Below are 10,174 nucleotides of genomic sequence, written 5' to 3' on the forward strand. Positions count from 1 at the left end.
AATTGTTGGTTTACTCCCATTTTTTAATTGATAGACTCTAGCTTCAATTTGGAGGTTTACTGAGGGGGAAAACTTTTTATAATATAAAGTTTTTATAATATAAAACTTTTATAATATAAATTTTAATGTGACACTTTTATTATAAAAATTGTTTTGAGCTTTTCCGCTCCTGTTTGCTAAATTAAATATGTTGCCCATTCTGCTCCAAAACTAAAGGAGACTTTTTGATATGGTTATATAAAATTGAGTATGTTCTTATTTAAAGTTTGAGGGTTTTTTTTTTTTTTTGGTGTAAAAACTGCATGAATGAACATTTTTCCGACCTTTCTACAACTGTCAGTTCTTTTTAAACTCAAAACAGGAAAACTCTTTAGTTGTCCATGAAGAAATGTAAAGGAAATAGATCTTTAAACGTGTATTATTTATGAATCTACTGCAGCAAAAACATCATCAATAATTTAATGACCTCATATGCTTTTTAAAAATATCTCCTGTCATTAACCTTCACATTTTCAGTCATCTCCAGTCAGTAGTAGTTCACGTCCACCACACCTGACATTTCTAAGTCACCCCCGAAAAACATAACAGCAATAGGTTAAGTATTCAAATTAATTTTAAACTACAAAGAAACTTTTAATAAATTACTAATCATAACAGAGGCTCAAGTTATTCCTACAAGGCTCATCAATTGTCCGCCTAAATTTTTAAAAAAAGGAAGAGCCTGAGAATGTGGGGTGGGGTAAAGCAAGGAAAGGAAGTTAACGCCATGTTGTGTTGACATTGAATAAGAATTCTAGCTACTGCTAAGCCCTCCTGTGTGCCAGTCACTTTACACTAAGTCCTTTACATTTTTCTCTTCTAATCCTCCCAGCATCCCCAAGAACCAAGACTGTTTGTAAACCTCAGGGAGGTTTAGCAACATGCTTCAAGGCTCATTATAGCTGACAAATGGCTAAGTTAGAATTCCAGTCTAGGTCTGTCTGAATCTAAAGCTAATACTTTCATCTTAAAGCTACTCTGAAGTGCTTTTAGATCCATGAATACTTTACAAATGTAATGTATTTTTAGAGAGTTGTTTTTGAAATGGGTCATGCTTAGCATTGTCACCAGGACAAGTGTCTGATGATAGGGGGCACAGAGATGTGAGCATTGGGAACATAACAAGGTTAAGGGAATAATTTTATAAAATGGGCCCACTTTGCTCACCCCCACCTACATTTTTTTCCAAGAAGTCATTTATCTGCAGCCCTGCCAGGCCTTAGTGAACAGATATGTCAGATTCCTCAGCAAACTACCTGTTATCTGCAGGAGAAGTGGAGGCTGAAATAATGTCAATAACAGTGACCCAAGTTGCCCTGAAGGGGGAAACTCTGTGAACCTTTTCATAAACCAGATCCTAAAATTCAGGGAGATAAGGATAAGTCCTCCTAATCACAAAATCTATAGGAATTTGTGGTTAAGAATACAATTCGAATCAGTTTCAGCATGGGCCAGAGTGACCTAGAGTTGTCATGGCAGTGGGTACTTGAAAGTCTGATGTCATATTGCTGTCAGTCAAAAGTCAAGAGGTGGACCTGGGCAGGACTCTGGAAACACCTCTGGGATCCCCAGTGAAACCCAACTGCCCCTCTCTTCTCTGAGAGGATCCACCCTCTCCCTTGAGACTGTCCTCTCTTCCCTTTTCCTACCCTTTTTTTAAAAAAACCTCATGCCTGTTACTCTGAGTGAAATGTCTAAAAATCTTTCTGACTCCATCTCAGGAGTTGGGATTGAAAGTGGGAGGGTCTTCACACTGCCTCAGTTTCCCCAAAGCCTCCAGCCCTGAAACATTATCAGTTCCCCTCCTACGTTGCAGGAGTTTGATCTCCTCCCTGTGTTTAATTCTTTACATCGCCCTGGTAGTTCTAACAGAGTGAAGGATGATATCAGGCAAGTTCCCAACTCTGGGAGAGTGGGTGGTTACAGCGGAAGTCTTTGGGTGTGCTACCAGTGGCTGTGCCATGAATGGAACTAGACTAGCTATGGGTGAAGGGCATGGTGGTCCACATTGTTCCAACCAAAATGATCCCCACACAAACTTTTAGGATTTCTATAACATCCCTCAGTCTTTTCGCTTCCCTCTATTATCCCAGGGTCCTTTAATGTAGAAGGAAATGTGTTTAAACCATGTAAGCGATTGCAATGAATTTGTGAGCGCAAGTGACAAAGCACAACCAGGAGACAAAAGAGTGGAAGAGGATTTACTACCTGAAGCAGGTAAGGAGAGCACTGGGGTTACTTGAAAACTAATGCTGTCCTGGAACAAAGAAAGCATGGGGATTGGGTTTGGGAGCCTGTACATAGTCATATAGGGAAGCACATGTGGGGGTAAACATTTCTGAGCATACTCAGTTCAAGGTCAGAGATCAATGTTCAAAAAGGAAAGATGGCAGACCTCAATGCTTCTGGGCATGCTCAGAAATAAACCCATGTTACTGTATATTGTTTAAAAGGATGAGTCAGAGTAACTAGGTGACCTGCCTGGGTCCTCCTAAGTTGCTCCAAATCATTTTATCTGAAACAAATAAAAGAACAACTTTAAAAGTATAGTAAGTCTTTTAAAGGGTGTCAACTTCCTCCCCCATAAGTTTATGGGGTTGCCCAGTGTTGAAAAAGCCGTACTACCTATGGGAGCTCCAGGGGAGAATCCTTCTTTGCCTCTTCCACCTTCTGGTGGTTCTTTGATTTCTGGCAGCACAATTCCAGTATTGGCATTGCTATAGGCTTTCTCTGTGTCTGTGGAGTTTTTTTTTTTTTTTTTTTTTTTTTTTTTTTTTTTTTTTTGTGGGTCTGGGAATTGAAACCATGGTGTTATACATGCTAGGCAAGTGCTCTACCTCTGAACTACATCTCCAGCCCTCCCATGTTTCTTAAAATGAAGCTACAGCCTACCAGGTAATCTCAGATGATTTCATCTCTAGGGTTTTTCAACTGAATATGTCTGCAAAAATTCTTTTTCCAAATAAGGCAACATTCACAGGACTTAGGACATGAACATAGTAGGGTGCCACCTTTCAACCTACTATATCATGTCACAGGATTATGCTCAGGCATTAATTGGAAAAAATACATGTGTGCTAAGGTTTCGATTTGAGGTATCCCCTGAAAGCTCATGTATGAGACAATTAAAAAAAGTTTAGAGGAGAAATGATTGGGTTAGGAGAGTCTTAACCCAATCAGTGCGTTAATCTCCTGATGGGATTAACCGAGAGTTAACTGTGAGTGGGTAGGTTGTGGCTGGAGCAGCTGGGTCATTGAAGGTGTACCTCTGGGATATAGATATTTGGTATCTGGCAAGTGGAGTCTCTCTCTCTGCCTCCTGATCATCATGCGAGTTACTTCCCTCCACCACACTCCTCTACTATGATGTCCTACCTCACTCCACACCATAAGAAATGGAGCCAGCTGTCTATGAACTGAGACCGCTGAAATTGTGAGACCCCACATAAACTTTTCCTTCACTATATTATTCTGGTCAAGACTTTTAGTCACATCAGGAAAAAGCTGGCTAAAACAATATGATAGTAACTACTGAGATACCTAGAGGCAATGCACATTGATTTTCTTCTATAAGATCTCAGCATGTTTATATGTGAAAACAGAGAGTTTGGCCTTAGCAACACTCCTAAAGTGCAAGAAGTAAAATCAATAATCAATAAATGGGATGGATTCAAACTAAAAAGCTTTTTATTCAGCAAAAGAAACAACCAATAATGTGAAGAGAGAGCCTACAGAATGAAAAAAAGTTTTCACCACACACACCTCATATAGAGCACAAATATATACAGAACTCCAAAAACTTAACACCAAAAAGACAAATCAATAATGGGCTAAGGAACTGAACAGACACTTTTCAGAAAAAGATGCACAATTGATCAACAAACATATGAAAAAATGTTCGTACTCTTTACCAATTAGAGATATGCAAATCAAAACTACTCTAAGATTTCATCTCACTCTAGTCAGAATGGCGATTATCAAAAATATAAGTAATAATAAGTGTTGGCAAGGATGTGGGGAAAAAGGTACACTCATACATTGCTGGTGGGACTGCAAATTGGTGCAACCACTCTGGAAAGCAGCATGGAGATTCCTCAGAAAACTTGAATAGAACTACCATTTGACCCAGTTATGCCACTCTTCAGTGTATGCCCAAAAGACTTAAAATTAGCATACTAGAGTGAAACAGCCACATCATTTATAGCAGCTCAATTCACAATAGCTAAACTGTGGAAGCAACCTAGATGCCCTTCAACAGATGAATGGATAAATGGTATATATACACAAAGGAATATTATTCAGCCTTAAAGAAGAATAAAATTATGATATTTGCAAGCAAATGGACTGAACTAGAGAATATCATGCTAGTTGAAATAAGTGAATCCCAATAAACCAAAGGTCAAACGTTTCTCTGATAAACGGATGCTGATCTATAGTGTGTGGGTTGGTAACAGGGAAGAATGAAGAAACTTTGTGCAGTGGGGAGTGAGGGGAAGGGTGGGGCTGTGGAGATGGGAAGGACAGTAGAATGAGATGGACATGGTTTTCCTATATACTTATATGATTACACTACTGTTATGACTCTGCACCATGTACAGCCGGAGGAATGAGAAGTTGTGCTCCATTTGTATACAATGTGTCAAAATGCATCCTACTGTCTTGTATAACTAATTAAAACAAATTTGAGAGAGAGAGAGAGAGAGAGAGAGAGAGAAAGTGTTTGGTTGGGAATCAGTGAATAGACCCATAAGGTATGACTTCTTTTTCAGAAAATGGTATACATTTCTTATTATTTGAAAGAAAAACTGATGGTTCCTGATTGGTGGTTCTCAAATATTAGTGTAGATCAGAATCAAAGCTGAGGGTGACCTTAAGATCAGATGCTCAGTCCCCATCCTTAGACATTCTGATTCAGTACATCTGGACCCCAGAAACTGCATTTTTTAAGAGCTTTGGAGTTGATGCTGATGCAGCTGACTATATCTGAGGAACATTCCTCCAGAGAGTTGAAGAAAGACATTCATGTGGTCCATTTACAGTGTGGTTCAGTGATATTATAGATTTGGACGTATCTGGGACATAACATGTCTCTGCAAATTTGTACGTCACAGAACAAAATGTTAGAGATATTCTGAAGTGGCTATACAAGCACTGTGTTTCATGTAAAAAGCTAGGTAAACTCTGAGGTAAGTCTTACCATGTTCTTGGCATAGTGATAGATGTTGAAGTACAGTTATGGAAAATATAATTTGTATTTTTCAAGTATCTACTTATAAATAAAACATTTATAAAAATTGATATTTTTGTGTTAAGACACAAAAAAAGTTTCAACAAATAACAAAGAATCTATACCACAAAGAACATTCTCTTTCCACACAAAAGGAAAATTAAAAATCAATTCTATGATAACCCAGACTTCACTTTCTTAGAGATATTAAAATGCTATTATCAGTCCTCTTTTTTCTGCACAATTTTTTATTTGTTCTAATTAGTTATACATGACTATAGAATGCATTTTGACATATCATAAATGGAGTGTAACTCCTCATTTTTCTGGTTGTACACAATATAGAATTATACCAGTTGTATAATCATATATGCACACAAGGTAATAATGCTGATTCATTCCACTGTCCTTCTCAACCCTTCTCAAGTGTACTCTTTTCCCCTCCCTTCACTCCCTTCTGTCTAATCCAAATTACTTCTATTCTTCCTTAGCTCCCCACCTTATTGTGAATTAGCATCCATGTATTAGAGAAAACACTCAACCTTTGGTTATTTGGGATTGGCTTATTTCACTTAATGTGATATTCTCCAGATCCATCCATTTATCAGTAAATGCCATAATTTCATTCTTAAAAGTCTGAGTAATATTCCACTGTTTATATGTACCACATTTTCTTCATCCATTCATCTGTAGAAGGGCATCTAGGTTGCTTCCATAGTTTAGCTATTGTGAATTGAGCTGCTATAAACATTGGAGTGGCTGCATCACTCCAGGATGCTGCTTTTAAGTCTTTTGGGTATAAACTGAAGAGGTGAATAACTGGGTCAAATTGTGGTTCCATTCCATGTTTTCTGAGGTATCTCCATACTGCTTTCCAGAGTGGTTGCACCAATTTGCAGCCCCACCAGCAATGTATGAGTGTACCTTTTTCCCTATATCCTCACCAACAATTTATTTTTGCTGGTATTCTCGATAATTGCCATTCTGACTGGAGTGAGATGAAATCTCAGTGTAGTTTTGATTTGAATTTCTCTAATTGCTAGAGATGTTGACCATTTTTTCATATATGTGTTGATCAATTGTATTTCTTCGTCTGTGAAGTATCTGTTCAGCCCCACTGGAATTAGAGTTTTGCATCACTACATTCAGAAAGGAAATATATTGTTGTAATATTCTTATACTATATGTGAAATGGTCTACTACTACTACTACTGTAGCACTGATGATTAAACTCAGGTCCTCAGGCATTCAAGAAAATGTTCTACCATTAAGCCACATCTGTAGCCCAGTTTATTATTTTAACGTATCTACTATGATGAATTAAAGCTATATACTGTAAACTATAAAGTAGCTTCTAAAATTGCACAACAAAAATGTATAGGTAATATGCAAAAAAAGATAAAATAACAAAACATTTAATTAATATAAAGCTACAGAGAAAAAGAGAAGAAAATATCAAACAAAAAACAGAGTAGAATAGTAGATTTAAATCCATAATTATAAATACATTAAGGGTAAATTGTCAAAACTATCCAGTTAAAAGGCAGAGATGGTCAGATTAGATTTTAGAAAGCAATAGTCAATTATGTGTATCTACAAAAACAAAAACAAAACAAACCCCATTTTAGTTGATTACCATATTTTTAGCCAATCTGGGATCTCGGGGACAAATACCATTTTCTCGTAGTGTATGGAGAGCAGGGATCTAAATCATGGCCTGTCTGACCCTCGTGGCTGCATTTGCCCTTGGAGCTACCTGTGCAAAGGTGCAGCTCAAGATGCCCCAGTCACAATTGGAATGCCGGCCAGGGATGGCTATGTGTAAAGGTGCATGGCTCTATCAGTGGAGGCCTTGAGTTCAGCACCTTCTCCCGGGGATAGTGAATTCTGAGCAAAGCATGATGACCCTAATGTCTCCCCAGTCCTGCATTCTTCAGATTGCTTCCTTTGCTGAAATTTTCCCACAGTTAACCTTTTGATAATGAAACTTGTATGACAAACTTGCTGAGCCAGCTCTGGGATCAGTCAAGCCTCACCAGGGCTTGGCTGCCCACCTGGTCCCAGCTTTTTCTCCCTATGTGTCTATATGTCTGTCTTTTCTTGAAAGCCAATCACCCCTCGCTCCTAAATTAACAACCATGACCCCAGGAGATGATTATACATGGCTATAGTGTATAATTATTTTTAAGTGTCCATAGATTTTGTTTGCTAGTATTTTTTATTTTTATCTTTATAAGAGATATTGGTCTTTAATTTTTTTTTTTGTTTTTGACTGACTTTAGTATTAGGATAATACTAATCTCAGAGAATGATTGAGAGGGGTTCTTTTTAAAAAATATTGTTTAGTTGTCAATGGAACTTTATTTATTTATATGTGGTACTGAGAATCGAACCCAGTGCCTCACACATGCTAGGCAAGCACTCTACCACTGAGCCACAAACCCCAGGGGGTTCTATTTTTGGAACAATTTGTTAATGATTGGTGTTAATTCTTTTTAAAATATTTAATAGAATTTACCAATGAAGCTATCTGATTCTTGTCTTTATTGGGAGGCTTTTGTTATAATACAATCTCTCAATCTCTCTCTGTCTCTAACTCTCTCTCTCTCTGTCTTTTGAGACTGGGACTTTGGTTTTTTTTTAACCAGGCTGGTCGTGAACTCATGGGCTCAAGCAATTCTCCTGCCTCAACTTAATGAATAGGTGGGACTGCAGGCATATGCCACTATACCCGGCTAATTACTAACTCATTCTTTTTACTTCTTATAGATTTATTTGTGTCTTTCTGGAAAGTCATCATTTCATTTAAGTCATCTAAGTTTTGGCATACAGGTGTTCAAACATTTTTATAATTTTTTTTAATTTCTATAATATCAGTAGTGATTGCTTCCTTCTTTCATTCCCAACTTTAGTAGTTTCATTATTTTAAATTTTTTTTTACTAATTTCATTCTTTTGTCTTTTTTAATTCTCATCTTTTTCTTCTTGATTTCTTTTTCCTCTTTTCCTTTTCTTTTTGTCTTGGTCAGTCCAGCTAAATTTGGCATATTGCATTAATTTCCACTCTAATTTTTAGTATTTCCTTTTTCTTCTTGCTTTGGGTTTTTCTAAAGTGAAAGATTAAGTTGTTTGAGATCTTTCTTCTTTTAATTAACTTAGGGAATACAACTATAAATTTCTCTCTATGCACTGCTTTGACTGCATCCCATAAATTTTTATATGCTGTGATTTTGTTTTCTCTTATCTCAAAGTATTTTCAAAATTACCTTGTGATTTTTTTTTTTTAATCAGGGATTGAACCCAGGGGCACTTAACCACTGAGTTACATCCCCAGCCCTTTTTATATTTATTTTGAGACAGGGTCTCACTAAGTTTCTTAGGACCTTGCTAAATTGCTGAAACTGGCTTTGAACTTCCTATTCTCCTGCCTCAGCTTCCCCAGTAACTGGGATTACAGGTGTGCAGTATCCCACCCTGCCCTGTGATTTTTTTTGATCCATTAGTTATAAAAGGGAGGAACTAAAGAATGAAATTGACCAAATTATGCTATGTACATATATACTATGTACATATACGATATGTACACAGTGAATTTCACACACACAAATATAAATTAAAACAATAAACAAAAGAAAAGAATAGAAAAAGAAAGACCAGTAAAGGAGAGGAAAGGAAACAGGAAGGGAGGAGGGAAGGGAAAGAGGAATTACTGGAAATGAAGCAAATGTTGAAATGGAACAAATTGTATTTCATGCATACCTGATTAATTCAAAATAAACCCCACTGTTATGTATAACTATAATGTACTAATAAAAACATTTTTAAAAGAGTTGTGTTCTTTGATTTCTATGTATCCATGAGTTTTCCAGATTATCTTCTGTTATTGATTTCAAATTTAATTCCTTGTGACCAAAGAATATATATTGTATAATTTGAATCCCTTTTTATTTATTCAAACTTTTTAGGGTCTAGCATCCAGTGTATCCTGATGAATGTTCTATGTGCTCTGAAGAAAAAAAAATATGTATTCTACTGCCTTTGGATGGAAAATAGAGGTCTATAAGGGCTAGTTGATTCATACTATTATTCAAGTGCTTTATTTACTTAATGCTTTTCTATATTGTTGTTCTAGCCTTTATTGAAAATGAGGTATTGAAATCTTCAATCATTATGATTGAATTCTGTTTCTCCTTTCATTTCTGTCAGTTTTTGCTTCATGTATTTTGATGACCTGTTATGAGGTGCAAATGTTTATAACAGTTATTTCTTACCTATGAATTGAACAATTCCTAATTTTTCTTTATAAAAAATGCCCTATTTATCTCTAATAACCTTTTAAAAAATATTTTAGATGTTAATGGACCTTTATTTTATTCATTTATTTATATGTGGTACTGGAATTGAACCACGTGACTCATACATGCTAGGTAGGCGCTCTACCATTGAGCCACAACCCTAGCCCTAATAACCTTTTCAAAAGTCAATTTCTTCTCATATGAATACAGCCATGCCAGCTTTGATCTGGTTGTTGCTTGCATGGTGTATCTTTTTTCATCATTTTACTTTCTTTTTGCTTTTTTTAAGTTTTTAATCTCCATACTAATTTCCATAGTGGTTGTACTAATTTAAAGTTTCTCCAACAGTGTAGAAGTGTTCTTTTTTCTTGACATATTCTCCAGCAATTTTTTTTTTTTTTTTTTTTTTGGATACCAGGGATTGAACCCAGGAGTGATTACCACTGAGTCATATCCCAGCCCTTTTTATTTTTCATTTTGAGACAGGGTCTCACTAAGTTATTAAGGCATTTCTAAGTTGCTGAGTTTGGCTTTGAACTTGCAATCCCCTGCCTCAGCCTCCTGTGCAGCTGGGATTACAGGTGTGTGCGACCACGCCTGGATATTTTTTGTAT

The sequence above is a fragment of the Urocitellus parryii genome, chromosome 14 (assembly GCF_045843805.1).
Source record: "Urocitellus parryii isolate mUroPar1 chromosome 14, mUroPar1.hap1, whole genome shotgun sequence".
In the NCBI taxonomy this organism is placed as follows: Eukaryota; Metazoa; Chordata; class Mammalia; order Rodentia; family Sciuridae; genus Urocitellus; species Urocitellus parryii.